Source organism: Arachis stenosperma, chromosome 6, assembly GCF_014773155.1.
Source record: "Arachis stenosperma cultivar V10309 chromosome 6, arast.V10309.gnm1.PFL2, whole genome shotgun sequence".
In the NCBI taxonomy this organism is placed as follows: Eukaryota; Viridiplantae; Streptophyta; class Magnoliopsida; order Fabales; family Fabaceae; genus Arachis; species Arachis stenosperma.
In genome coordinates this window covers 69,810,933-69,836,482 of record NC_080382.1, presented here as the reverse complement: position 1 = coordinate 69,836,482, position 25,550 = coordinate 69,810,933, and the positions used below count along the sequence as shown (strand labels likewise).

Here is a 25,550-nt window from a genome sequence, read left to right as displayed (position 1 = left end):
CTTAACCATGCGGCGCGAGAGAGCATAAACTATCCGCGAAGCCTTGCGGGTACTGTAGGTGCCTGCCGAGGATGAGGCCATTGCGGCTCTTCCATAGGTGGCCTACTCGGGATAGCATCATTTAGAGAATGAGAGTCGGCACGACGTAAAAAAAAAAAAAAAAAAAGAGGTGCAACACGAGGACTTCCCAGGAGGTCACCCATCCTAGTACTACTCTCGAAGCTTAACTGCGGAGTTCTGATGGGATCGGTGCATTAGTGCTGGTATGATCGCACCTATATAGTTCGCACACACAATTTTCTTAATGCGGCGCGAGAGAGCATAACACTATCCGCGAAGCCTTGCGGGTACTGTAGGTGCCTGCGAGGATGAGGCCATTGCGGCTCGCCATAGGTGGCCTACTCGAGATAGCATCATTTAGAGAATGAGAGTCGGCACGACGTAAAAAAAAAAAAAAGAGGTGCAACACGAGGACTTCCCAGGAGGTCACCCATCCTAGTACTACTCTCGCCCAAGCACGCTTAACTGCGGAGTTCTGATGGGATCGGTGCATTAGTGCTGGTATGATCGCACCTATTATAGTTCGCACACACAATTTCTTAACCATGCGGCGCGAGAGAGCATACACTATCCGCGAAGCCTTGCGGGTACTGTAGGTGCTGCCGAGGATGAGGCCATTGCGGCTCGCCCATTAGGTGGCACTCGGTGATAGCATTTAGAGAATGAGAGTCGGCACGACGTAAAAAAAAAAAAGAGGTGCAACACGAGGACTTCCAGGAGGTAACCCATCCTAGTACTACTCTCGCCTAAGCACGCTTAACGCGGAGTTCTGATGGATCCGGTGCATTAGTGCTGGTATGATCGCACCTATTATAGTTGCACACACAATTTCTTAACCATGCGCGAGAGCATAACACTATCCGCGAAGCCTTGAGGGTACTGTAGGTGCCTGCCGAGGATGAGGCCATTGCGGCTCCATAGGTGGCCTACTCGGGATAGCATCATTAGAGAATGAGAGTCGGCACGACGTAAAAAAAAAAAAAAAAACAGAGGTGCAACACGAGGATCCTATTATGCTGGTATGATCGCCTAGTTCGAACACAATTTCTTAACCATGCGGCGCGAGAGAGCATAACACTATCCGCGAAGCCTTGCGGGTACTGTAGGTGCCTGCCGAGGATGAGGCCATTGCGGCTCGCCCTTAGGTGGCTACTCGGGATAGCATCATTTAGAGAATGAGAGTCGGCACGACGTAAAAAAAAAAAAAAGAGGTGCAACACGAGGACTTCCCAGGAGGTCACCCATCCTAGTACTAGTCTCGCCAAGCACGCTTAACTGCGGAGTTCTGATGGGATCCGGTGCATTAGTGCTGGTATGATCGCACCTATATAGTTCGCACACACAATTTTCTTAACCATGCGGCGCGAGGAGAGAGCATAACACTATCCGCGAAGCTTGGCGGGTACTGTAGGTGCCTGCGAGGATGAGGCCATTGCGGCTCGCCCTTAGGTGGCCTACTCGGGATAGCATCATTTAGAGAATGAGAGTCGGCACGACGTAAAAAAAAAAAAAAGAGGTGCAACACGAGGACTTCCCAGGAGGTCACCATCCTAGTATACTCGCCCAAGCACGCTTAATGCGAGTTTGATGGGATCCGGTGCATTAGTGCTGGTATGATCGCACCTATTATAGTTCGCACACACAATTTTCTTAACCATGCGGCGCGAGAGATAACACTATCCGCGAAGCCTTGCGGGTACTGTAGGTGCTGCGAGGATGAGGCCATTGCGGCTCGCCCAAGGTGGCCTACTCGGGATAGCATCATTTAGAGAATGAGAGTCGGCACGACGTAAAAAAAAAAAGAGGTGCAACACGAGGACTTCCTATATATTCGCCACACACAATTTCTTAACCATGTGGCGCGAGAGAGCATAACACTATCCGCGAAGCCTTGCGGGTACTGTAGGTGCACCGAGGATGAGGCCATTGCGGCTCGCCCTTAGGTGCCTACTCGGGATAGCATCATTTAGAGAATGAGAGTCGGCACGACGTAAAAAAAAAAAAAAAAGAGGTGCAACACGAGGACTTCCAGGAGGTCACCCATCCTAGTATACTCGCCCAAGCACGCTTAACCGCGGAGTTCTGATGGGATCCGGTGCATTAGTGCTGGTATGATCGCACCTATTATAGTTCGCACACACAATTTTCTTAACCATGCGGCGCGAGAGAGCATAACACTATCCGCGAAGCCTTGCGGGAACTGTAGGTGCCTGCCGAGGATGAGGCCATTGCGGCTCTCCCATAGGTGGCCTACTCGGGATAGCATCATTTAGAGAATGAGAGTCGGCACGACGTAAAAAAAAAAAAAAAGAAAAAAAGAGGTGCAACACGAGGACTTCCCAAGAGGTCACCCATCCTAGTACTACTCTCGCCCAAGCACGCTAATGCGGAGTTGATGGGATCCGGTGCATTAGTGCTGGTATGATCGCACCTATATAGTTCGCACACACAATTTTCTAATCATGAGGCGCGAGAGAGCATAACACTATCCGCGAAGCCTTGCGGGTACTGTAGGTGCCTACCGAGGATGAGGCCATTGCGGCTCGCCCATAGGTGGCCTACTCGAGATAGCATCATTTAGAGAATGAGAGTCGGCACGACGTAAAAAAAAAAAAAAGAGGTGCAACACGAGGACTTCCCAAGAGGTCACCCATCCTAGTACTACTCTCGCCCAAGCACGCTTAACTGCGGAGTTCTGATGGGATCCGGTGCATTAGTGCTGGTATGATCGCACCTATTATAGTTCGCACACACAATATTCTTAACCATGCGGCGCGAGAGAGCATAACACTATCCGCGAAGCCTTGCGGGTACTGTAGGTGCCTGCCGAGGATGAGGCCATTGCGGCTCGCCATTAGGTGGCCCACTCGTGATAGTATCATTTAGAGAATGAGAGTCGGCACGACGTAAAAAAAAAAATAAAGAGGTGCAACACGAGGACTTCCCAGGAGGTCACCCATCCTAGTACTACTCTCGCCTAAGCACGCTTAACTGCGGAGTTCTATTGGGATCCGGTGCATTAGTGCTGGTATGATCGCACCTATTATAGATCGCACATACAATTTTCTTAACCATGCGGCGCGAGAGAGCATAACACTATCCGCGAAGCCTTGAGGGTACTGTAGGTGCCTGCCGAGGATGAGGCCATTGCGGCTCGCCCATAGGTGGCCTACTCGGGATAGCATCATTTAGAGAATGAGAGTCGGCACGACGTAAAAAAAAAAAAAAGAGGTGTAACACGAGGACTTCCTATTATAGTTCGCACACACAATTTTCTTAACCATGCGACGCGAGAGAGCATAACACTATCCGCGAAGCCTTGCGGGTACTGTAGGTGCCTGCCGAGGATGAGGCCATTGCGGCTCGCCCTTAGGTGGCCTACTCGGGATAGCATCATTTAGAGAATGAGAGTCGGCACGACGTAAAAAAAAAAAAAAAAAGAGGTGCAACACGAGGACTTCCCAGGAGGTCACCCATCCTAGTACTACTCTCGCCCAAGCACGCTTAACTGTGGAGTTCTGATGGGATCCGGTGCATTAGTGCTGGTATGATCGCACCTATTATAGTTCGCACACACAATTTTCTTAATCATGCGGCGCGAGAGAGCATAACACTATCCGCGAAGCCTTGCGGGTACTGTAGGTGCCTGCCGAGGATGAGGCCATTGCGGCTCGCCCATAGGTGGCCTACTCGGGATAGCATCATTTAGAGAATGAGAGTCGGCACGACGTAAAAAAAAAAAAAAAAGAGGTGCAACACGAGGACTTCCCAGGAGGTCACCCATCCTAGTACTACTCTCGCCCAAGCACGCTTAACTGCGGAGTTCTGATGGGATCCGGTGCATTAGTGCTGGTATGATCGCACCTATTATAGTTCGCACACACAATTTTCTTAACCATGCGGCGCGAGAGAGCATAACACTATCCGCGAAGCCTTGCGGGTACTGTAGGTGCCTGCCGAGGATGAGGCCATTGCGGCTCGCCCTTAGGTGGCCTACTCGGGATAGCATCATTTAGAGAATGAGAGTCGGCACGACGTAAAAAAAAAAAAAAAAGAGGTGCAACACGAGGACTTCCCAGGAGGTCACCATCCTAGTACTACTCGCCCAAGCACGCTTAACTGCGGAGTTCTGATGGGATCCGGTGCATTAGTGCTGGTATGATCGCACCTATTATAGTTCGCACACACAATTTTCTTAACCATGCGGCGCGAGAGAGCATAACACTATCCGCGAAGCCTTGCGGGTACTGTAGGTGCCTGCCGAGGATGAGGCCATTGCGGCTCGCCCATAGGTGGCCTACTCGGGATAGCATCATTTAGAGAATGAGAGTCGGCACGACGTAAAAAAAAAAAAAAAAGAGGTGCAACACGAGGACTTCCCAGGAGGTCACCCATCCTAGTACTACTCTCGCCCAAGCACGCTTAACTGCGGAGTTCTGAGGGATCCGGTGCATTAGTGTGGTATGATCGCACCTATTATAGTTCGCACACACAATTTTCTTAACCATGCGGCGCGAGAGAGCATAACACTATCCGCGAAACCTTGCAGGTACTGTAGGTGCCTGCCGAGGATGAGGCCATTGCGGCTCGCCCATAGGTGGCCTACTCGGGATAGCATCATTTAGAGAATGAGAGTCGGCACGACGTAAAAAAAAAAAAAAAAAAAGAGGTGCAACACGAGGACTTCCCAGGAGGTCACCCATCCTAGTACTACTCTCGCCCAAGCACGCTTAACTGCGGAGTTCTGATGGGATCCGGTGCATTAGTGCTGGTATGATCGCACCTATTATAGTTCGCACACACAATTTTCTTAACCATGCGGCGCGAGAGAGCATAACACTATCCGCGAAGCCTTGCGGGTACTGTAGGTGCCTGCCGAGGATGAGGCCATTGCGGCTCGCCCATAGGTGGCCTACTCGGGATAGCATCATTTAGAGAATGAGAGTCGGCACGACGTAAAAAAAAAAAAAAAAAAAAAAAGAGGTGCAACACGAGGACTTCCCAGGAGGTCACCCATCCTAGTACTACTCTCGCCCAAGCACGCTTAACTGCGGAGTTCTGATGGGATCCGGTGCATTAGTGCTGGTATGATCGCACCTATTATAGTTCGCACACACAATTTTCTTAATCATGCGGCGCGAGAGAGCATAACACTATCCGCGAAGCCTTGCGGGTACTGTAGGTGCCTGCCGAGGATGAGGCCATTGCGGCTCGCCCATAGGTGGCCTACTCGGGATAGCATCATTTAGAGAATGAGAGTCGGCACGACGTAAAAAAAAAAAAGAGGTGCAACACGAGGACTTCCCAAGAGGTCACCCATCCTAGTACTACTCTCGCCCAAGCACGCTTAACTGCGGAGTTCTGATGGGATCCGGTGCATTAGTGCTGGTATGATCGCACCTATTATAGTTCGCACACACAATTTTCTTAACCATGCGGCGCGAGAGAGCATAACACTATCCGCGAAGCCTTGCGGGTACTGTAGGTGCCTGCCGAGGATGAGGCCATTGCGGCTCGCCATAGGTGGCCCACTCGGGATAGCATCATTTAGAGAATGAGAGTCGGCACGACGTAAAAAAAAAAAAAAAAAAAGAGGTGCAACACGAGGACTTCCCAGGAGGTCACCATCCTAGTACTACTCTCGCCCAAGCACGCTTAACTGCGGAGTTCTATGGGATCCGGTGCATTAGTGCTGGTATGATCGCACCTATTATAGATCGCACATACAATTTTCTTAACCATGCGGCGCGAGAGAGCATAACACTATCCGCGAAGCCTTGCGGGTACTGTAGGTGCCTGCCGAGGATGAGGCCATTGCGGCTCGCCCATAGGTGGCCTACTCGGGATAGCATCATTTAGAGAATGAGAGTCGGCACGACGTAAAAAAAAAAAAAAAAAAGAGGTGTAACACGAGGATTCTATTATAGTTCGCACACACAATTTTTTAACCATGCGGCGCGAGAGAGCATAACACTATCCGCGAAGCCTTGCGGGTACTGTAGGTGCCTGCCGAGGATGAGGCCATTGCGGCTCGCCCTTAGGTGGCCTACTCGGGATAGCATCATTTAGAGAATGAGAGTCGGCACGACGTAAAAAAAAAAAAAAAAAGAGGTGCAACACGAGGACTTCCCAAGAGGTCACCCATCCTAGTACTACTCGCCCAAGCACGCTTAACTGCGGAGTTCTGATGGGATCCGGTGCATTAGTGCTGGTATGATCGCAACTATTATAGTTCGCACACACAATTTTCTTAATCATGCGGCGCGAGAGAGCATAACACTATCCGCGAAGCCTTGCGGGTACTGTAGGTGCCTGCCGAGGATGAGGCCATTGCGGCTCGCCCATAGGTGGCCTACTCGGGATAGCATCATTTAGAGAATGAGAGTCGGCACGACGTAAAAAAAAAAAAAAGAGGTGCAACACGAGGACTTCCCAGGAGGTCACCCATCCTAGTACTACTCTCGCCCAAGCACGCTTAACTGCGGAGTTCTGATGGGATCCGGTGCATTAGTGCTGGTATGATCGCACCTATTATAGTTCGCACACACAATTTTCTTAACCATGCGGCGCGAGAGAGCATAACACTATCCGCGAAGCCTTGCGGGTACTGTAGGTGCCTGCGAGGATGAGGCCATTGCGGCTCGCCCTTAGGTGGCCTACTCGGGATAGCATCATTTAGAGAATGAGAGTCGGCACGACGTAAAAAAAAAAAAAAAGAGGTGCAACACGAGGACTTCCCAGGAGGTCACCCATCCTAGTACTAGACTCGCCCAAGCACGCTTAACTGCGGAGTTCTGATGGGATCCGGTGCATTAGTGCTGGTATGATCGCACCTATTATAGTTCGCACACACAATTTTCTTAACCATGCGGCGCGAGAGAGCATAACACTATCCGCGAAGCCTTGCGGGTACTGTAGGTGCCTGCCGAGGATGAGGCCATTGCGGCTCGCCCATAGGTGGCCTACTCGGGATAGCATCATTTAGAGAATGAGAGTCGGCACGACGTAAAAAAAAAAAAAAAAGAGGTGCAACACGAGGACTTCCCAGGAGGTCACCCATCCTAGTACTACTCGCCCAACACGCTTAACTGCGGAGTTCTGATGGGATCCGGTGCATTAGTGCTGGTATGATCGCACTATTATAGTTCGCACACACAATTTCTTAACCATGCGGCGCGAGAGAGCATAAACACTATCGCGAAGCCTTGCGGGTACTGTAGGTGCCTGCCGAGGATGAGGCCATTGCGGCTCGCCCATAGGTGGCCTACTCGGGATAGCATCATTTAGAGAATGAGAGTCGGCACGACGTAAAAAAAAAAAAAAAAAAGAGGTGCAACACGAGGACTTCCCAGGAGGTCACCCATCCTAGTACTACTCTCGCCCAAGCACGCTTAACTGCGGAGTTCTGATGGGATTCGCGCATTAGTGCTGGTATGATCGCACCTATTATAGTTCGCACACACAATTTTCTTAACCATGCGGCGCGAGAGAGCATAACACTATCCGCGAAGCCTTGCGGGTACTGTAGGTGCCTGCCGAGGATGAGGCCATTGCGGCTCGCCCATAGGTGGCCTACTCGGGATAGCATCATTTAGAGAATGAGAGTCGGCACGACGTAAAAAAAAAAAAAAAAAAAAAGAGGTGCAACACGAGGACTTCCCAGGAGGTCACCCATCCTAGTACTACTCTCGCCCAAGCACGCTTAACTGCGGAGTTCTGATGGGATCCGGTGCATTAGTGCTGGTATGATCGCACCTATTATAGTTCGCACACAATTTTCTTAACCATGCGGCGCGAGAGAGCATAACACTATCCGCGAAGCCTTGCGGGTACTGTAGGTGCCTACCGAGGATGAGGCCATTGCGGCTCGCCCATAGGTGGCCTACTCGGGATAGCATCATTTAGAGAATGAGAGTCGGCACGACGTAAAAAAAAAAAAAAAAAGAGGTGCAACACGAGGACTTCCCAGGAGGTCACCCATCCTAGTACTACTCTCGCCCAAGCACGCTTAACTGCGGAGTTCTGATGGGATCCGGTGCATTAGTGCTGGTATGATCGCACCTATTATAGTTCGCACACACAATTTTCTTAACCATGCGGCGCGAGAGAGCATAACACTATCCGCGAAGCCTTGCGGGTACTGTAGGTGCCTGCCGAGGATGAGGCCATTGCGGCTCGCCATTAGGTTGCCTACTCGGGATAGCATCATTTAGAGAATGAGAGTCGGCACGACGTAAAAAAAAAAAAAAGAGGTGCAACACGAGGACTTCCCAGGAGGTCACCCATCCTAGTACTACTCTCGCCTAAGCACGCTTAACTGCGGAGTTCTGATGGGATCCGGTGCATTAGTGCTGGTATGATCGAACCTATTATAGTTCGCACACACAATTTTCTTAAACATGCGGCGCGAGAGAGCATAACACTATCCGCGAAGCCTTGAGGGTACTGTAGGTGCCTCCCGAGGATGAGGCCATTGCGGCTCGCCGATAGGTGGCCTACTCGGGATAGCATCATTTAGAGAATGAGAGTCGGCACGACGTAAAAAAAAAAAAAGAGGTGTAACACGAGGACTTCCTATTATAGTTCGCACACACAATTTTCTTAACCATATGGCGCGAGAGAGCATAACACTATCCGCGAAGCCTTGCGGGTACTGTAGGTGCCTGCCGAGGATGAGGCCATTGCGGCTCGCCCTTAGGTGGCCTACTCGGGATAGCATCATTTAGAGAATGAGAGTCGGCACGACGTAAAAAAAAAAAAAAGAGGTGCAACACGAGGACTTCCCAAGAGGTCACCCATCCTAGTACTACTCTCGCCCAAGCACGCTTAACTGTGGAGTTCTGATGGGATCCGGTGCATTAGTGCTGGTATGATCGCACCTATTATAGTTCGCACACACAATTTTCTTAATCATGCGGCGTGAGAGAGCATAACACTATCCGCGAAGCCTTGCGGGTACTGTAGGTGCCTGTCGAGGATGAGGCCATTGCGGCTCGCCCATAGGTGGCCTACTCGGGATAGCATCATTTAGAGAATGAGAGTCGGCACGACGTAAAAAAAAAAAAAAAGAGGTGCAACACGAGGACTTCCCAGGAGGTCACCCATCCTAGTACTACTCTCGCCCAAGCACGCTTAACTGCGGAGTTCTGATGGGATCCGGTGCATTAGTGCTGGTATGATCGCACCTATTATAGTTCGCACACACAATTTTCTTAACCATGCGGTGCGAGAGAGCATAACACTATCCGCGAAGCCTTGCGGGTACTGTAGGTGCCTGCCGAGGATGAGGCCATTGCGGCTCGCCCTTAGGTGGCCTACTCGGGATAGCATCATTTAGAGAATGAGAGTCGGCACGACGTAAAAAAAAAAAAAAGAGGTGCAACACGAGGACTTCCCAGGAGGTCACCCATCCTAGTACTAGTCTCGCCCAAGCACGCTTAACTGCGGAGTTCTGATGGGATCCGGTGCATTAGTGCTGGTATGATCGCACCTATTATAGTTCGCACACACAATTTTCTTAACCATGCGGCGCGAGAGAGCATAACACTATCCGCGAAGCCTTGCGGGTACTGTAGGTGCCTGCCGAGGATGAGGCCATTGCGGCTCGCCCATAGGTGGCCTACTCGGGATAGCATCATTTAGAGAATGAGAGTCGGCACGACGTAAAAAAAAAAAAAAGAGGTGCAACACGAGGACTTCCTATTATAGTTCGCACACACAATTTTCTTAACCATGCGGCGCGAGAGAGCATAACACTATCCGCGAAGCCTTGCAGGTACTGTAGGTGCCTGCCGAGGATGAGGCCATTGCAGCTCGCCCTTAGGTGGCCTACTTGGGATAGCATCATTTAGAGAATGAGAGTCGGCACGACGTAAAAAAAAAAAAAGAGGTGCAACACGAGGACTTCCCAGGAGGTCACCCATCCTAGTACTACTCTCGCCCAAGCACGCTTAACTGCGGAGTTCTGATGGGATCCGGTGCATTAGTGCTGGTATGATCGCACCTATTATAGTTCGCACACACAATTTTCTTAATCATGCGGCGCGAGAGAGCATAACACTATCCGCGAAGCCTTGCGGGTACTGTAGGTGCCTGCCGAGGATGAGGCCATTGCGGCTCGCCCATAGGTGGCCTACTCGGGATAGCATCATTTAGAGAATGAGAGTCGGCACGACGTAAAAAAAAAAAAAGAGGTGCAACACGAGGACTTCCCAGGAGGTCACCCATCCTAGTACTACTCTCGCCCAAGCACGCTTAACTGCGGAGTTCTGATGGGATCCGGTGCATTAGTGCTGGTATGATCGCACCTATTATAGTTCGCACACACAATTTTCTTAACCATGCGGCGCGAGAGAGCATAACACTATCCGCGAAGCCTTGCGGGTACTGTAGGTGCCTGCCGAGGATGAGGCCATTGCGGCTCGCCCTTAGGTGGCCTACTCGGGATAGCATCATTTAGAGAATGAGAGTCGGCACGACGTAAAAAAAAAAAAAAAAAGAGGTGCAACACGAGGACTTCCCAGGAGGTCACCCATCCTAGTACTACTCTCGCCCAAGCACGCTTAACTGCGGAGTTCTGATGGGATCCGGTGCATTAGTGCTGGTATGATCGCACCTATTATAGTTCGCACACACAATTTTCTTAACCATGCGGCGCGAGAGAGCATAACACTATCCGCGAAGCCTTGCGGGTACTGTAGGTGCCTGCCGAGGATGAGGCCATTGCGGCTCGCCCATAGGTGGCCTACTCGGGATATCATCATTTAGAGAATGAGAGTCGGCACGACGTAAAAAAAAAAGAGGTGCAACACGAGGACTTCCTATTATAGTTCGCACACACAATTTTCTTAACCATGCGGCGCGAGAGAGCATAACACTATCCGCGAAGCCTTGCAGGTACTGTAGGTGCCTGCCGAGGATGAGGCCATTGCGGCTCGCCCTTAGGTGGCTGATGAGCGGATATTTTGTACGCTTTTTGGGGGTAATTTCATGTAGATTTTAGCATGTTTCAGTTAGTTTTTAGTAAAATAATATTAGTTTTTAGGTAAAAATCATATTTCTGGACTTTACTATGAGTTTGTGTGTTTTTCTGTGATTTCAGGTATTTTCTGGCTGAAATTGAGGGAGCTGAGCAAAAATCTGACTTAGGCTGAAAAAGGACTGCTGATGCTGTTGGATCCTGACCTCCCTGCACTCGAAATGGATTTTCTGGAGCTACAGGAGTCCAATTGACGCTCTCTCAACGGCGTTGGAAAGTAGACATCCAGGGCTTTCCAGCAATATATAATAGTCCATACTTTGCGCAAGGATAGACGACGTAACTTGGCGTTAAACGCCAAGTTCATGCTGCTGTCTTGAGTTAAACGCCAGAAAAACGTCATGATCCGGAGTTGAACGCCCAAAACACGTCATAACCTGGAGTTTGACGCCAAGAAAGGCCTTTACACGTGGAAAGCTTTAGTCTCAGCCCAGCACACACCAAGTGGGCCCCAGAAGTGGATTCTGCACCAATTTTCTTAGTTTATTCATTTTCTGTAAACCTAGGTTACTAGTTTACTATTTAAACAACTTTTACAGACTTATCTTGTACCTCATGACATTTTACAAATCTGAATTACATACTTTTGACGGCATGAGTCTCTAAACTCCATTGTTGGGGGTGAGGAGCTCTGCAGCGTCTCGATGATTTAATACAATTCCTTTGTTTTCCATTCAAACACGCTTGTTCTTATCTAAGATGTTTATTCGCGCTTAATTGTGAAGAAGGTGATGATCCGTGACACTCATCACCTTCCTCAATCCATGAACGTGTGCCTGACAACCACCTCCGTTCTACATCAGAATGAATGAATATCTCTTAGATTCCCCAACAGAATCTTCGTGGTATAAGCTAGATAGATGGCGGCATTCATGAGAATCCGGAAAGTCTAAACCTTGTCTGTGGTATTCCGAGTAGGATTCCAGGATTGAATGACTGTGACGTGCTTCAAACTTGCAACCTGCTGGGCGTTAGTGACAGACGCAAAAGAGGGATTCTATTCCAGTAGGAAGCGGGAACCAACCGGTGATTGGCCGTACTGTGACAGAGTGCGTGAGCATTAGCTTTCACTGCGAGGATGGGAAGTAGCCATTGACACGGTGACACCCTACATAGAGCTTACCATGGATAGACCTTGCGTGTGAGAAGAGGATCTCAAGGAAGAGTTGAAGTTCAGAGAACAAAGCATCTCCAAAACTCCAACATATTCTCCATTACTGCACAACAAGTAACGCTAGTACTCTTTATTATTCCAATATATTCCACAATCCTTTATAAACAAATAACTCTATTGTTCAAGTAATCCAAACAATTTTGTGACATCCTAACTGAGACAAATAAAATAAACATTGATTGCTTCAAGCCAATAATCTCCGTGGGATCGACCCTTACTCACGTAAGGTATTACTTGGACGACCCAGTGCACTTGCTGGTTAGTTGTGCGAATCACAAATTCGTGCACCAAGTTTTTGGCGCCGTTGCCGGGGATTATTGAGTTTGAACAATTGAAGGCTTATTTTATTTCTTAGATTAGGAATATAGTATTGATGTTACAGAGTCATTAAATTTGAGTCTTTTATTCCCTCTTCAAAAATATTTTCGAAATATTACTTTTTCCTTATTAACTGTTGGTTTTTCGTGAGTCTAGTGTCTTGTTCTAAGTTTGGTGTCAATTGCATCTTTTATATTTTTTCTTTGAATTTTCGTGTGAGTGTCCTTTGTTTTTCCTTAATCTTCAAGTTGTTCTTGTCTATTTTTCTTGTTTGATCTTTAATTTTTCTTGTTCTGAGTCTTTTCTTGTGTTTCTTGTGCTTTTTCAAAGCAATTGTTATATTGCTGCCCATTTGGCTAGAATAGAAGGGTCATATTCTGATAAGGGAGCACCAGTACTTTTGAAAATCTTTTTCAAAAATAATTTTTCTTGGTTTAATCCTGTGCCAAACTCTAAGTTTGGTGTTTATTGTTAATCTTTTATAATTTTCGAAAATTTATTTTGATTTTCTAAAAATTTTAAGTCTTGTGTCTTTTGTGTGTTTTTCTCTTTCATCATAAAATTCAAAATTCAAAATTTTATTTTCTAACTAACTTTGAACTAAATTTTTCGAAAATTTTATATTAAAATTCAATTTTCAATTTCAAAAATATTTCCACTTTCTTTTATTTATTTCGTTTTTATTTTACAAAAAATATATATATATATATATTTTCACAAAATATTTTCAAAAAAATATTTTTATATATTCCACTTTTATTTATTCCATAACTATAAATTCTCAACTTGTATTCAATATGGAAGCAAGTGGGAATGAACAGTCCAAGAGGACCCTGGGGTCATATGCTAACCCCACTACTGCTTCATATGGGAGTAGTATCTGTATACCCTCCATTGGAGTTAGTAGCTTTGAGCTGAATCCACAGCTCATTATCATGGTGCAGCAAAACTGCCAATATTCTGGTCTTCCACATGAAGAACCTACAGAGTTTCTGGCACAATTTCTGCAAATTGCTGATACAGTACATGATAAAGAAGTAGATCAGGATGTCTACAGACTATTACTGTTTCCATTTGCTGTAAAAAGATCAAGCTAAGAGGTGGTTAAATAACCAGCCTAAGAACAGCATAAAACATGGAAACAGCTGTTAGAAAAATTCCTGAATCACTATTTCCCTCCTAAACGGATGACACAGCTAAGGCTAAACATTCAGGCTTCAAACAAGGAGATAATGAATCCCTTTATGATGCCTGGGAGAGATACAGAGAGATGCTAAGAAAATGCCCCTCTGAAATGTTTTCAGAATGGGTGCAATTAGACATCTTCTACTATGGGCTTACAGAAAAGCTCAGATTTCTCTAGACCACTCAGCTGGTGGATCTATACATATGAGAAAAACAATTGAAGAAGCTCAAGAGCTTATTGATACAGTTGCCAGAAATCAGCATCTGTACTTAAGCAGTGAATCCTCTATGAAAGAAGAAGCTAAAACAGTAACTGCAGAACTCAGTCCAGTGGATCAGGCTAATGAATTCAATCAGCAATTAGATTTTCTAACTCAGCAACTAGCCGAATTCAAGGAAATATTACAGGAAACAAGAATGGCTAACAGGAACATGGAAGTACAATTAAAGCAGACAGAAAAACAACTGTCAAAACAAATAGCAGAAGAATGCCAAGCAGTTCAATTAAGAAGTGGGAAAACATTAAATACCTCACTTCAAAGCAGCAGGAAACCAAGAAATGAACAAGAGGATACTCAAAATCCCTCTGAGGACAATCAGAGCCCAGAGAGGAACAGAGCTGGCGCTGAACGCCCAGACCATGCTCATTCCTGGCGTTCAACGCCAGAAACAAGCATGGATCTGGCGTTGAACGCCCAAAAGGAACATGGTTCTGGCGTTCAAACGCCAGTAACAAGCAAGGAAGTGGCGTTTAACGCCACCCTAGCTTCCACCCCTGGTATTCAAACGCCAGTGGGTGATCAGTCACATACAAGTGCTGATAACAATCCTTCTAAAAAGGCTTCCCAACCCACTTCTGTAGGTAATAAACCTGCAGCAACTAAGGTTGAGGAATACAAAGCCAAAATGCCTTATCCTCAAAAACTCCGCCAAGCGGAACAGGATAAGCAATTTGCTCGCTTTGCAGACTATCTCAGGACTCTTGAAATAAAGATTCCGTTTGCAGAAGCACTTGAGCAAATACCCTCTTATGCTAAGTTCATGAAAGAAATCTTAAGTCATAAGAAGGATTGGAGGGAAACTGAAAAAGTCTACCTCACTGAAGAATGCAGTGCAGTCATTCTGAAAAGCTTACCTGAGAAGCTTAAAGATCCTGGGAGCTTTATGATACCATGCACATTAGAGGGTAATTGTACCAAGCAAGCTTTATGCGATCTTGGGGCAAGTATCAACCTAATACCTGTATCTACTATCAGAAAGCTTGGTTTAACTGAAGAAATTAAACCAACCAGGATATGTCTTCAACTTGCTGATGGCTCCATTAAGTACCCATCAGGCGTGATTGAAGACATGATTGTCAAGGTTGGGCCATTCGCCTTTCCTACTGACTTTGTGGTGCTGGAAATGGAGGAGCACAAGAGTGCAACTCTCATTCTAGGAAGACCTTTCCTAGCAACTGGCCGAACCCTCATTGATGTCCAAAAAGGGGAAGTAACCTTGAGAGTCAATGAGGAGGAATTCAAGTTGAATGTTGTCAAAGCAATGCAACATCCAGACACCCAAAATGACTGCATGAGTGTTGATATTATTGATTCTCTGGTAAGAGAGGTCAATATGGCTGAGAGTTTGGAATCAGAGCTAGAGGACATCTTTAAAGATGTTCAGCCTGATTTGGAGGAGTCAGAGAAGATAATAGAACCTCTGAAAATCCCTCAAGAAGAGGAGAAACCTCCAAAACCCGAACTCAAACCATTACCACCATCCTTGAAATATGCATTTCTAGGAGAAGGTGATACCTTTCCTGTAATTATAAGCTCTACTTTAGAGCCACAGGAAGAGGAAGCACTAATTCAAGTGCTAAGGACACACAAGACAGCTCTTGGGTGGTCCATCAGTGATCTTAAGGGCATTAGCCCAGCCAGATGCATGCACAAGATCTTGTTGGAGGATGACGCCAAACCAGTGGTTCAACCACAAAGGCGGCTGAATCCAGCTATGAAAGAAGTGGTGCAGAAAGAGGTCACTAAATTACTAGAGGCTGGGATATTTATCCTATCTCTGACAGCCCCTGGGTGAGCCCTGTCCAAGTTGTCCCAAAGAAAGGAGGCATGACAGTGGTTCATAATGAAAAAATGAACTGGTTCCTACAAGGACAGTTACAGGGTGGCGTATGTGCATTGATTACAGAAGGCTCAATACAGCCACCAGAAAGGATCATTTTCCTTTACCATTCATAGACCAGATGCTAGAAAGACTAGCAGGTCATGAATACTACTGCTTCCTGGATGGATATTCAGGTTATAATCAAATTGCAGTAGATCCCCAGGATCAGGAGAAAACGGCATTCACATGCCCATCTGGAGTATTTGCATACAGAAGGATGCCATTTGGCCTGTGCAATGCACCTGCAACTTTTCAGAGGTGCATGCTCTCAATTTTCTCTGACATGGTGGAAAAATTCCTGGAAGTCTTCATGGATGACTTTTCAGTATTTGGAGACTCATTCAGCTCCTGCCTTAACCATTTAGCACTTGTTCTGAAAAGATGCCAAGAGACTAACCTGGTTTTAAACTGGGAAAAATGTCACTTTATGGTGACTGAAGGAATTGTCCTTGGGCACAAAATTTCGAACAAGGGGATAGAGGTGGACCAAGCTAAAGTAGAGGTAATTGAAAAATTACCACCACCTGCTAATGTTAAGGCAATCAGAAGCTTTCTGGGGCATGCGGGATTCTATAGGAGGTTTATAAAGGACTTTTCAAAAATCGCCAAACCTCTGAGCAATCTGCTAGCTGCTGACACGCCATTTATCTTTGATAAAGAGTGTCTGCAGGCATTTGAGACCCTGAAAGCTAAATTGGTCTCAGCACCAATCATCTCTGCACCAGACTGGACATTGCCATTTGAATTAATGTGTGATGCCAGTGACCATGCCATTGGTGCAGTGTTGGGACAAAGGCATCATTTAGAGAATGAGAGTCGGCACGACGTAAAAAAAAAAAAAAAGAGGTGCAACACGAGGACTTAAAAAAAAGAGGTGCAACACGAGGACTTCCCAGGAGGTCACCCATCCTAGTACTATTCTCGTCCAAGCACGCTTAACTGCGGAGTTCTGATGATATCCGGTGCATTAGTGCTGGTATGATCGCACCTGTTATAATTCGCACACACAATTTTCTTAACCATGCGGCACGAGAGAGTATAACACTATCCGCGAAGCCTTGCGGGTACTGTAGGTGCCTGCCGAGCATGAGGCCATTGCGGCTCGCCCTTAGGTGTCCTACTCGGGACAGCGTCATTTAGAGAATGAGGGTTGGCACGATGTAAAAAAAAAAAAAGAGGTGCAACACGAGGACTTCCCAGGAGGTCACCCATCCTAGTACTATTCTCGTCCAAGCACGCTTAACTGCGGAGTTCTGATGGGATCCGGTGCATTAGTGCTGGTATGATCGCACCTGTTATAGTTCGCACACACAATTTTATTAACCATGCGGCACGAGAGGTTATAACACTATCCGCGAAGCCTTGCGGGTACTGTAGGTGCCTGCCGAGCATGAGGCCATTGCGGCTCGCCCTTAGGTGTCCTACTCGGGACAGCGTCATTTAGAGAATGAGGGTCGGCACGACGTAAAAAAAAAAAAAGAGGTGCAACACGAGGACTTCCCAGGAGGTCACCCATCCTAGTACTATTCTCGTCCAAGCACGCTTAACTGCGGAGTTCTGATGGGATCCGGTGCATTAGTGCTGGTATGATCGCACCTGTTATAGTTCGCACACACAATTTTCTTAACCATGCGGCACGAGAGAGTATAACACTATCCGCGAAGCCTTGCGGGTACTGTAGGTGCCTGCCGAGCATGAGGCCATTGCGGCTCGCCCTTAGGTGTCCTACTCGGGACAGCGTTATTTAGAGAATGAGGGTCGGCACGACGTAAAAAAAAAAAGAGGTACAACACGAGGACTTCCCAGGAGGTCACCCATCCTAGTACTACTCTCGCCCAAGCACGCTTAACTGCGGAGTTCTGATGGGATCCGGTGCATTAGTGCTGGTATGATCGCACCTATTATAGTTCGCACGCACAATTTTCTTAACCATGCGGCGCGAGAGAGCATAACACTATCCGCGAAGCCTTGCGGGTACTGTAGGTGCCTGCCGAGGATGAGGCCATTGCGGCTTGCCCATAGGTGGCCTACTCGGGATAGCAACATTTAGAGAATGAGAGTCGGCACGACGTAAAAAAAAAAAAAAAGAGGTGCAACACGAGGACTTCCCAGGAGGTCACCCATCCTGGTACTACTCTCGCCCAAGAACGCTTAACTGCGGAGTTCTGATGGGATCCGGTGCATTAGTGATGGTATGATCGCACCTATTATAGTTCGCACACACAATTTTCTTAACCATGCGGCGCGAGAGAGTATAACACTATCCGCGAAGCCTGGCGGGTACTGTAGGTGCCTGCCGAGGATGAGGCCATTGCGGTTCGCCCTTAGGTGTCCTACTCGGGATAGCGTCATTTAGAGAATGAGGGTTGGCACGACGTAAAAAAAAAAAAAAAGAGGTGCAACACGAGGACTTCCCAGGAGGTCACCCATCCTAGTACTATTCTCGTCCAAGCACGCTTAACTGCGGAGTTCTGATGGGATCCGGTGCATTAGTGCTGGTATGATCGCACCTGTTATAGTTTGCACACACAGTTTTCTTAACCATGCGGCACGAGAGAGTATAACACTATCCGCGAAGCCTTGGGGGTACTGTAGGTGCCTGCCGAGCATGAGGCCATTGCGGCTCGCCCTTAGGTGTCCTACTCGGGACAGCGTCAATTAGAGAATGAGGGTCGGCACGACGTAAAAAAAAAAAAAGAGGTACAACACGAGGACTTCCCAGGAGGTCACCCATCCTAGTACTACTCTCGCCCAAGCACGCTTAACTGCGGAGTTCTGATGGGATCCGGTGCATTAGTGCTGGTATGATCGCACCTATTATAGTTCGCACACACAATTTTCTTAACCATGCGGGGCGAGAGAGTATAACACTATCTGCGAAGCCTTGCGGGTACTGTAGGTGCCTGTCGAGGATGAGGCCATTGCGGCTTGCCCTTAGGTGTCCTACTCGGGATAGCGTCATTTAGAGAATGAGGGTCGGCACGACGTAAAAAAAAAAAAAAGAGGTGCAACACGAGGACTTCCCAGGAGGTCACCCATCCTAGTATTACTCTCGCCCAAGCATGCTTAACTGCGGAGTTCTGAAGGGATCTGACGGATTAGTGCTGGTATGATCGCACCTATTATATTTCGCACACACAATTTTCTTAACCATGCGGCACGAGAGAGTAGAACACTTTCCGCGAAGCCTTGCGGGTACTGTAGGTGCCTGCCGAGGATGAGGCCATTGCGGCTCGCCCTTAGGTGGCCTACTCGGGAGAGCATCTTTTAGAGAATGAGAGGCGGCACGACGTAAAAAAAAAAAAATAAAAGAGGTGCAACACGAGGACTTCCCAGGAGGACACCCATCCTAGTACTACTCTCGCCCAAGCACGCTTAACTGCGGAGTTCTGATGGGATCCGGTGCATTAATGCTGGTATGATCGCATCTATTATAGTTCGCACACACAATTTTCTTAACCATGCGGCGCGAGAGAGTATAACACTATCTGCGAAGCCTGGCGGTACTGTAGGTGCCTGCCGGGGATGAGGCCATTGCGGCTCGCCCTTAGGTGTCCTACTCGGGATAGCGTCATTTAGAGAATGAGGGTCGGCACGACGTAAAAAAAAAAAAAGAGGTGCAACACGAGGACTTCCCAGGAGGTCACCCATCCTAGTACTATTCTCGTCCAAGCACGCTTAACTGCGGAGTTCTGATGGGATCGGTGCATTAGTGCTGGTATGATCGCACCTGTTATAATTTGCACACACAATTTTCTTAACCATGCGGCACGAGAGAGTATAACACTATCCGCGAAGCCTTGCGGGTACTGTAGGTGCCTGCCGAGCATGAGGCCATTGCGGCTCGCCCTTAGGTGTCCTACTCGGGACAGCGTCATTTAGAAAATGAGGGTCGGCACGACGTAAAAAAAAAATAGGAGGTACAACACGAGGACATCCCAGGAGGTCACCCATCCTAGTACTACTCTCGCCCAAGCACGCTTAACTGCGGAGTTCTGATGGGATCCGGTGCATTAGTGCTGGTATGATCGCACCTGTTATAGTTCGCACACACAATTTTCTTAACCATGCGGGGCGAGAGAGTATAACACTATCTACGAAACCTTGCGGGTACTGTAGGTGCCTGCCGAGGATGAGGCCATTACGGCTCGCTGATACGTGAAAATTAAGAATTCACGTACAACCGGCAAGTATACCGGGTCGTATCAAGTAATAAAACTCACAAAGAGTGAGGTCGATCCCACGGAGATTGGTAGATTAAGCAAGTTTAGTTAAATAGTAGATTTAGTCAAGCAAACATAGTTTTGATTTCAGGAGCATTTTGATTTTTAAACATAATTGCAAGAATTTAAATGGCAAAGAATGTAAAGAACTAGAATAAAGAAATAAAGTGCAAGTAAATGACGGAAACTTAAAGTGCAAGAAACTTAAATGACATCAAAGATAAATTGCAAGGAATTAAAGGTTGCAGAAATTTAAAGAACATAAAAGTAAATGGCAAGAAGTAAATGAACAGAATGTAGAAGGGGATTGGGAAATGGGTAATCAAATAACTAGAGCAAGAGAAATGAGAATTAATGATAGAGAGGATCATTAGGGATTAGAGATGTTAGTTTTCATGAATTGATGTTAGTCAAATCCTTCTCAATCATGGGTGTAGATCTATGGCAAGTGGGTGATTGAATCCCAATCTCTTGGTGATTCAATCTCTCTCAACATAATCAACTGCCACTCTCGTGATCTAATTGTTCATGAGAAGAGATGAAGCTCAAATCTATCCAGCCACACAATTCCTATAATCTCAACCAAGGAGAGTTACATCTCACATACTAACCAAGGTATATTGATTAAAGAAATCATGAAAGGATGAACTCTAAACTGAATTATGTGGCTCATTCCTCAAACTCACCACATAATTCATATAGATTAACCCCTCTCTCGATGGTGGTTGAATCTTTGAAGATCAAGAGTTTCCTCTTTAGATCAACCACTAGAATTGAGGAGGAGAAGATGGGTTCACCAATTCATTCCAACCAACAGAGCTCCTCTCCCTAATGAAAGTGGGGTTTAGTGAGTCATTGCTCCAATTTCAACAACAATTGCCATGAACAAAAATTAAACTAAGTGTAAAGGAAGAAGAAGAAGAAGAATGAAGTGCTTAAAACTTGAATATGAAGAAGAAGAATTCCAATAGAAAACCAAAGATGAGCTTTCCGGGAGAGTGCCCGGAAGTTCTAACAAAAGCCAAAATAAAAGTGCTAAAAGTGTCTAAAAATTCTAAGTGTTAAAAAGTACTCAAAAAGTGTAAAAAGTCCCCCATAAGTACAAACTCAATCTCTATTTATACTAGTCCTAAAGCTCTTCCAAAGATCTTCACTTGGGTTAGCAATATGGGCTTCCTCTTTGTTGACTTCTTGGCTCAATTGGAGAAGTTGTTAGCCTTTGTGATGAATAAGGGAAGCAAAGCAAGTTGGCACCAATTCTGGCCCATTGAGGGGCGTTGTTGGCAATAACTCAGGCCTTAGTGCACGTTGGCAACGTGCATGCCAATTTCCTGGAAGTGAGTTTGAGACTTGGGCGTTGCTAGCCCAAGTTGTTGCAAACAACTTGCTCTTCCTCTTCTTGGCTCTACTTTCATGCTAAATGTAGCCCAGAATTTGAGTGTCAACCTTCTGCCTCACTATAAACTATTATACATCATTGGAAAGCTCTTGATGTCTATTTTTCAATGCCACTGGAATCACCTCATTTGGACTTTCCTAGCTCAAGTTATGCTTCCTCAAAGAAGGTAAGGTCAAGCTGCCAAGTTGTTGCCAAGTTGTTGCCAAAAACGCACCTTAACCCCCAAGTTGGCAACGTGCTCGTGCCTAGCCTCCCAAGGCAGGGGCTTGGGGCTGGCGTTGTTGCAAAACACGCCCCCTATCCAGCACGTTGGCAACGTGCTCGAGCCACACTCCAAGGCTCCTCTCTAGCTCCCTTAAATTTCACTTCATGTTCTTGTTTTTAGGGCCTAAAGATGACTCTAGTTTGGCTTCAATCTTGTGCTCCACCATGGACTATTATATATGGTTGGAAAGCTCTGAATGTTAGCTTTCCAACGCAACTGAAAGCACTCAATTTGGATCTCTGTAGCTCAAGATATCTTCCATTGAAGTGGACATGTTCAGGCTGCCTTGTTGGAGTTGTTGTGAATAACGCCCATTCATTCCAAGTTAGCAACGTGCACCACAATTTCCTGGCGTTGTTGCCAAACACTCCTTCTCATTAGCACGTTGGCAACGTGCTCGAGCCTTTCTCAAGGCTCCAAGTTTGCTTGACAAGTTGGCATTGGCAACGCCCATCTAGCGTTGGCAACGTGGTTGGTGCCTTGATTGGCGTTAGCAACTTGAGTGGTGCCTCTCCCTGGCGTTAGCAACTTGGTTGGTGCGGCCATTGGGCGTTGGCAACGTGGTTGGTGCACATTCTGGCGTTGCCAACTTGGTGTTGGCGTTGGCAACTTGGTGACATCCTCCCCTGGTGGCTCCTGGCGTTGCCAACTTGGTGTTCAAGTTGGCAACTTGCAATTCTTCATTCCCTTGCATTTGGGGCTTAAGTTTCCCTCTGATTTGAGCTTCCATTCCTTGCCACATTATGGACTATTGTATATCGTTGGAAAGCTCTTGATGTCAGCTTCTCAACGCAATTGGAATCATGTCAATTGGATCCTTGTGGTTCGAGATATTCATCCTTGAAGAGGGGAAGGTCAGGCTGCAATTTCTGCTGATCATGCACTAGCACGTTGCCAACTTGGTTTCCAAGTTGCCAACGTGCTACACCTCCTGGCAGCACCAATTTGGGCGTTGGCAACTTGGAAACCAAGTTGCCAACGTGCTCTCTCATCCTGGTTGCATCAAATGGGCGTTGCCAACTTGAGGATCAAGTTGGCAACACGCATCTCCTTCTTGCTCCAAGATTTCCTTGCATCATTGTCTTCTTGCTTCATCACCTATCATAAACCAAAGAAATAGCTTCAAAGTCTTACCAATTCATGCACAAATTCCATGAGATTCATTCATACTCATTCATGTATATATTCTTTAAATCATTTGCATGAATTTGGCTAGAATCACATGTTCCTTGGTATTCTCATGCATGAAGATAAAACTCATAAAAGGACTTGTTTATTTAGAGAAAATGAGTGAAACTAAGCTAAAACCAACTAAACTAACTAGCTAATATAGTAAATATGCAAATGCATCACAACACCAAACTTAAACCTTGCTTGTCCTCAAGCAACAAAAGAACTATGCACAAAGATTTCTTTTAATTGGAATGAGTTGAGGAATAGCTTGTAATACCTTGGTGAGTGAAGTGATTAGGTGATAGTGGGGTGAACTCTGAATTATGTGTTCATGCAAGGGTCCCAGTGCTTATCAGTCCTTACATTTTGGAAGTCTTAGATCTTAGGACTTTCATTCAAATGATATCATGGAGATCTCTTTATATGTAATCACCTTGAAGCAGCTTATAATTTTTGTGCTTTGACCTCGACTCTAAGTGTCATGTCTCAAGGCGGCTCTTTAGATAAGCTTTCAATCAATACTCCTAAACCAGTTGGTTTTAAGGTATTAGGTGTTAAAGCACCCCCAAGGATTTACTTGCTCAAGCCTCTTTCCTTGACACACTTCAACCACAAGCATTTACTAGGATAGCAACTCTTTTGAGTTTTTGTTTCTTTCTTTCTTTTTCTGCCTAGTAATTGATGCTCAGAGCCTTGGGCCATGTTCTTTTTGTTTTTGCACTTTCTTTTCTTCCTTTTGCTTTGTTTGCTGCTTCTTGGATCAATAGATTTTTGAGAATCTCTACAATACTTCTTTGAACTTCATGTCCTGCCTATGAGCTCCCATGCAAGTTTTCACAAGCATGCAACCTCAATACATGATCATACTACTAGAACCACCACTTCTCCTAATCTTTTGCTTGCCTCAAAAACTGATTTTATTCCTCAATCCTTCTTTTCAAAGAACTTTCATGTGATGCATTCTTGAAAATTGAGTGCAAACAAGTTTTGAAGATAAGAATGTTGTGAATAATCAAGCATCTTGCTTATTATAAAGAAAGACTATGCTATGAAGGCAGGCGGGAATATAAAGAGAAAAATTATATGATGCAGACAAACAGGGCAAATAAGGATACAATCCAACTTTCAATCACAGCAACATTTGATGTAAAATATCACTTAACAATACAACCTGTTGGAGTTCACTTGCTTTTCTTCTCATCATCATCATTGCTAGCCTTTATGTTCATCTTTTGCTTCTTTGATTGATGATGCTTAATCCCTCCAAAGGCTTGTATGACATTCTACAATGATATTAAAAGTTGCTTGTTCCCCAAGCACTTAGAAACATTGGTTAGTCTGCATGATTTATTTGTGGGCTTTTTGAACTTACTTTGGTGTGGGAACACCAAACTTAGTACCTTGCCAATGCATCAAATTAACCATGTGTGAAACTCTTTCTTCTTTTTCTAAGGTAATAGACTAAAAACTAGAAAACAGCAAGATAATTAACTAGTCCGTCTAAATGCATGAAGCTAGCCTTATGGCAGAAAGTGAGAATGTGTTTTATGATGGGATTTTGGTGGAACACCAAACTTAGAATCCTTCATTCTCCCTTAGATTGTTTTGGTGTGCAACACCAAACTTAGCTTCTTGCAATCTAGATGAAACTAATTAACAGTTTTATTGAATTAGATATGAAAAGATGGTTACCTCTGGTTGGGTTGCCTCCCAACAAGCGCTCTTTTATTGTCACTAGCTTGACATTTGTCCCTCTTTAGGGTGGATGATGATCATAGTGCCTTAATCCTTCCCCTCTCACCGTGAGCTTCCTTCCAGTATCATTCTTGATGATTTCCACATGTTCAAGTGAGAGGATTTTGTTCACTGTGTAGTATCCAGAAAAGTGTGGAGATGTCTCTTTTGGTTGGTAAGTTAGCATCACTTTATCCCCTGGTGAGAAGTCTTCAGTGGAGATTTTCTTGTTTCTCCATCCTCTTGGCATTTTCTTCTTGGGACTCTCTTCTTTTCCAGGAGATAATTCAGGTTTTGGAATCTCAATTTTTGGACAGTCCTTGCTATGAATCTTAAATGCTGACTTTGATTGCAGCTTCTCCTCTATTCTTTGAGCTTGTTGCAGCACCTCCACCTCTTCATTTTCTTTCCTGCATGAGCTTGGAAGTGCCTCATCAGGTGCCTCTTTCAAGTTTGGATCTATGGAATCAATCTTCATACACTCTTCCTCTTGGGTGGAGTCTTGCAAATTCTTGAAGACATGGAACACTATATGCTCATCATGCACCCTTAGCATTAATTCTCCTTTTTCGACATCTATCAATGCCCTGGCAGTAGCTAAAAAGGGCCTCCCTAGAATAATGGGAGTGTTGTCATCTTCCTCTATGTCTAGGATGACAAAGTCAACTGGGAGGAAAAATTTGTCCACCTTTACTAATACATTCTCTACAACCCCAAGTGCTTGTTGAATAGATTTATCCGCCATTTGAAGGGCTATCTTTGTAGGTTTCAATTCATGAATCTGAAGCTTCCTCATCAAAGATAGAGGCATCAAATTT

The 25,550-nt window shown here is 46.0% G+C and overlaps 38 non-coding genes and 4 pseudogenes across 38 annotated transcripts; all 42 read right to left on the bottom strand.

Moving 5' to 3' along the window:
* Positions 1–166: 166 nt before the first annotated feature.
* On the bottom strand, positions 167–277 carry LOC130936982 (5S ribosomal RNA; annotated as a pseudogene).
* Positions 278–457: 180 nt separating this feature from the next.
* LOC130938740 (5S ribosomal RNA) lies at positions 458–575 on the bottom strand. The gene has a single exon (XR_009069890.1). It is a non-coding gene; the product is annotated as a 5S ribosomal RNA (ribosomal RNA).
* A 178-nt stretch (positions 576–753) lies between these two features.
* On the bottom strand, positions 754–869 carry LOC130936926 (5S ribosomal RNA; annotated as a pseudogene).
* Positions 870–1,268: 399 nt separating this feature from the next.
* On the bottom strand, positions 1,269–1,386 carry LOC130938756 (5S ribosomal RNA). The gene has a single exon (XR_009069905.1). It is a non-coding gene; the product is annotated as a 5S ribosomal RNA (ribosomal RNA).
* A 187-nt stretch (positions 1,387–1,573) lies between these two features.
* LOC130936984 (5S ribosomal RNA) lies at positions 1,574–1,685 on the bottom strand (annotated as a pseudogene).
* A 383-nt stretch (positions 1,686–2,068) lies between these two features.
* On the bottom strand, positions 2,069–2,183 carry LOC130939005 (5S ribosomal RNA). Its single transcript, XR_009070139.1, has one exon. It is a non-coding gene; the product is annotated as a 5S ribosomal RNA (ribosomal RNA).
* A 195-nt stretch (positions 2,184–2,378) lies between these two features.
* Positions 2,379–2,493, bottom strand: LOC130936928 (5S ribosomal RNA; annotated as a pseudogene).
* Positions 2,494–2,677: 184 nt separating this feature from the next.
* On the bottom strand, positions 2,678–2,796 carry LOC130938552 (5S ribosomal RNA). Its single transcript, XR_009069714.1, has one exon. It is a non-coding gene; the product is annotated as a 5S ribosomal RNA (ribosomal RNA).
* A 187-nt stretch (positions 2,797–2,983) lies between these two features.
* On the bottom strand, positions 2,984–3,102 carry LOC130938673 (5S ribosomal RNA). Its single transcript, XR_009069830.1, has one exon. It is a non-coding gene; the product is annotated as a 5S ribosomal RNA (ribosomal RNA).
* A 398-nt stretch (positions 3,103–3,500) lies between these two features.
* LOC130938961 (5S ribosomal RNA) lies at positions 3,501–3,619 on the bottom strand. The gene has a single exon (XR_009070097.1). It is a non-coding gene; the product is annotated as a 5S ribosomal RNA (ribosomal RNA).
* A 188-nt stretch (positions 3,620–3,807) lies between these two features.
* Positions 3,808–3,926, bottom strand: LOC130938201 (5S ribosomal RNA). Its single transcript, XR_009069376.1, has one exon. It is a non-coding gene; the product is annotated as a 5S ribosomal RNA (ribosomal RNA).
* A 188-nt stretch (positions 3,927–4,114) lies between these two features.
* LOC130938851 (5S ribosomal RNA) lies at positions 4,115–4,230 on the bottom strand. Its single transcript, XR_009069994.1, has one exon. It is a non-coding gene; the product is annotated as a 5S ribosomal RNA (ribosomal RNA).
* A 188-nt stretch (positions 4,231–4,418) lies between these two features.
* LOC130939013 (5S ribosomal RNA) lies at positions 4,419–4,535 on the bottom strand. Its single transcript, XR_009070147.1, has one exon. It is a non-coding gene; the product is annotated as a 5S ribosomal RNA (ribosomal RNA).
* A 191-nt stretch (positions 4,536–4,726) lies between these two features.
* Positions 4,727–4,845, bottom strand: LOC130938084 (5S ribosomal RNA). Its single transcript, XR_009069265.1, has one exon. It is a non-coding gene; the product is annotated as a 5S ribosomal RNA (ribosomal RNA).
* Positions 4,846–5,040: 195 nt separating this feature from the next.
* LOC130937966 (5S ribosomal RNA) lies at positions 5,041–5,159 on the bottom strand. Its single transcript, XR_009069153.1, has one exon. It is a non-coding gene; the product is annotated as a 5S ribosomal RNA (ribosomal RNA).
* Positions 5,160–5,343: 184 nt separating this feature from the next.
* Positions 5,344–5,462, bottom strand: LOC130938434 (5S ribosomal RNA). Its single transcript, XR_009069600.1, has one exon. It is a non-coding gene; the product is annotated as a 5S ribosomal RNA (ribosomal RNA).
* A 190-nt stretch (positions 5,463–5,652) lies between these two features.
* On the bottom strand, positions 5,653–5,769 carry LOC130938828 (5S ribosomal RNA). The gene has a single exon (XR_009069973.1). It is a non-coding gene; the product is annotated as a 5S ribosomal RNA (ribosomal RNA).
* Positions 5,770–6,168: 399 nt separating this feature from the next.
* Positions 6,169–6,285, bottom strand: LOC130938758 (5S ribosomal RNA). The gene has a single exon (XR_009069907.1). It is a non-coding gene; the product is annotated as a 5S ribosomal RNA (ribosomal RNA).
* A 186-nt stretch (positions 6,286–6,471) lies between these two features.
* LOC130937848 (5S ribosomal RNA) lies at positions 6,472–6,590 on the bottom strand. The gene has a single exon (XR_009069043.1). It is a non-coding gene; the product is annotated as a 5S ribosomal RNA (ribosomal RNA).
* Positions 6,591–6,776: 186 nt separating this feature from the next.
* LOC130936876 (5S ribosomal RNA) lies at positions 6,777–6,895 on the bottom strand. The gene has a single exon (XR_009068191.1). It is a non-coding gene; the product is annotated as a 5S ribosomal RNA (ribosomal RNA).
* Positions 6,896–7,083: 188 nt separating this feature from the next.
* Positions 7,084–7,199, bottom strand: LOC130939041 (5S ribosomal RNA). Its single transcript, XR_009070173.1, has one exon. It is a non-coding gene; the product is annotated as a 5S ribosomal RNA (ribosomal RNA).
* A 188-nt stretch (positions 7,200–7,387) lies between these two features.
* On the bottom strand, positions 7,388–7,505 carry LOC130938841 (5S ribosomal RNA). The gene has a single exon (XR_009069985.1). It is a non-coding gene; the product is annotated as a 5S ribosomal RNA (ribosomal RNA).
* A 193-nt stretch (positions 7,506–7,698) lies between these two features.
* Positions 7,699–7,817, bottom strand: LOC130937729 (5S ribosomal RNA). The gene has a single exon (XR_009068932.1). It is a non-coding gene; the product is annotated as a 5S ribosomal RNA (ribosomal RNA).
* A 187-nt stretch (positions 7,818–8,004) lies between these two features.
* On the bottom strand, positions 8,005–8,123 carry LOC130937610 (5S ribosomal RNA). The gene has a single exon (XR_009068821.1). It is a non-coding gene; the product is annotated as a 5S ribosomal RNA (ribosomal RNA).
* A 186-nt stretch (positions 8,124–8,309) lies between these two features.
* Positions 8,310–8,428, bottom strand: LOC130938737 (5S ribosomal RNA). Its single transcript, XR_009069887.1, has one exon. It is a non-coding gene; the product is annotated as a 5S ribosomal RNA (ribosomal RNA).
* Positions 8,429–8,822: 394 nt separating this feature from the next.
* Positions 8,823–8,941, bottom strand: LOC130937122 (5S ribosomal RNA). Its single transcript, XR_009068354.1, has one exon. It is a non-coding gene; the product is annotated as a 5S ribosomal RNA (ribosomal RNA).
* Positions 8,942–9,128: 187 nt separating this feature from the next.
* Positions 9,129–9,247, bottom strand: LOC130937492 (5S ribosomal RNA). The gene has a single exon (XR_009068711.1). It is a non-coding gene; the product is annotated as a 5S ribosomal RNA (ribosomal RNA).
* Positions 9,248–9,433: 186 nt separating this feature from the next.
* LOC130938735 (5S ribosomal RNA) lies at positions 9,434–9,552 on the bottom strand. The gene has a single exon (XR_009069886.1). It is a non-coding gene; the product is annotated as a 5S ribosomal RNA (ribosomal RNA).
* A 394-nt stretch (positions 9,553–9,946) lies between these two features.
* On the bottom strand, positions 9,947–10,065 carry LOC130937375 (5S ribosomal RNA). Its single transcript, XR_009068597.1, has one exon. It is a non-coding gene; the product is annotated as a 5S ribosomal RNA (ribosomal RNA).
* A 185-nt stretch (positions 10,066–10,250) lies between these two features.
* LOC130937258 (5S ribosomal RNA) lies at positions 10,251–10,369 on the bottom strand. The gene has a single exon (XR_009068482.1). It is a non-coding gene; the product is annotated as a 5S ribosomal RNA (ribosomal RNA).
* A 189-nt stretch (positions 10,370–10,558) lies between these two features.
* Positions 10,559–10,677, bottom strand: LOC130937139 (5S ribosomal RNA). Its single transcript, XR_009068371.1, has one exon. It is a non-coding gene; the product is annotated as a 5S ribosomal RNA (ribosomal RNA).
* Positions 10,678–16,809: 6,132 nt separating this feature from the next.
* Positions 16,810–16,928, bottom strand: LOC130938778 (5S ribosomal RNA). The gene has a single exon (XR_009069926.1). It is a non-coding gene; the product is annotated as a 5S ribosomal RNA (ribosomal RNA).
* Positions 16,929–17,113: 185 nt separating this feature from the next.
* Positions 17,114–17,232, bottom strand: LOC130937018 (5S ribosomal RNA). The gene has a single exon (XR_009068256.1). It is a non-coding gene; the product is annotated as a 5S ribosomal RNA (ribosomal RNA).
* A 185-nt stretch (positions 17,233–17,417) lies between these two features.
* On the bottom strand, positions 17,418–17,536 carry LOC130937006 (5S ribosomal RNA). The gene has a single exon (XR_009068245.1). It is a non-coding gene; the product is annotated as a 5S ribosomal RNA (ribosomal RNA).
* A 183-nt stretch (positions 17,537–17,719) lies between these two features.
* LOC130939021 (5S ribosomal RNA) lies at positions 17,720–17,838 on the bottom strand. The gene has a single exon (XR_009070154.1). It is a non-coding gene; the product is annotated as a 5S ribosomal RNA (ribosomal RNA).
* Positions 17,839–18,025: 187 nt separating this feature from the next.
* On the bottom strand, positions 18,026–18,144 carry LOC130938727 (5S ribosomal RNA). The gene has a single exon (XR_009069878.1). It is a non-coding gene; the product is annotated as a 5S ribosomal RNA (ribosomal RNA).
* Positions 18,145–18,331: 187 nt separating this feature from the next.
* Positions 18,332–18,450, bottom strand: LOC130936998 (5S ribosomal RNA). Its single transcript, XR_009068238.1, has one exon. It is a non-coding gene; the product is annotated as a 5S ribosomal RNA (ribosomal RNA).
* Positions 18,451–18,635: 185 nt separating this feature from the next.
* LOC130939009 (5S ribosomal RNA) lies at positions 18,636–18,754 on the bottom strand. The gene has a single exon (XR_009070143.1). It is a non-coding gene; the product is annotated as a 5S ribosomal RNA (ribosomal RNA).
* Positions 18,755–18,940: 186 nt separating this feature from the next.
* Positions 18,941–19,059, bottom strand: LOC130939010 (5S ribosomal RNA). The gene has a single exon (XR_009070144.1). It is a non-coding gene; the product is annotated as a 5S ribosomal RNA (ribosomal RNA).
* A 190-nt stretch (positions 19,060–19,249) lies between these two features.
* On the bottom strand, positions 19,250–19,368 carry LOC130937960 (5S ribosomal RNA). Its single transcript, XR_009069147.1, has one exon. It is a non-coding gene; the product is annotated as a 5S ribosomal RNA (ribosomal RNA).
* A 184-nt stretch (positions 19,369–19,552) lies between these two features.
* LOC130938835 (5S ribosomal RNA) lies at positions 19,553–19,670 on the bottom strand. Its single transcript, XR_009069979.1, has one exon. It is a non-coding gene; the product is annotated as a 5S ribosomal RNA (ribosomal RNA).
* Positions 19,671–19,855: 185 nt separating this feature from the next.
* LOC130938452 (5S ribosomal RNA) lies at positions 19,856–19,974 on the bottom strand. Its single transcript, XR_009069617.1, has one exon. It is a non-coding gene; the product is annotated as a 5S ribosomal RNA (ribosomal RNA).
* Positions 19,975–25,550: the final 5,576 nt, after the last annotated feature.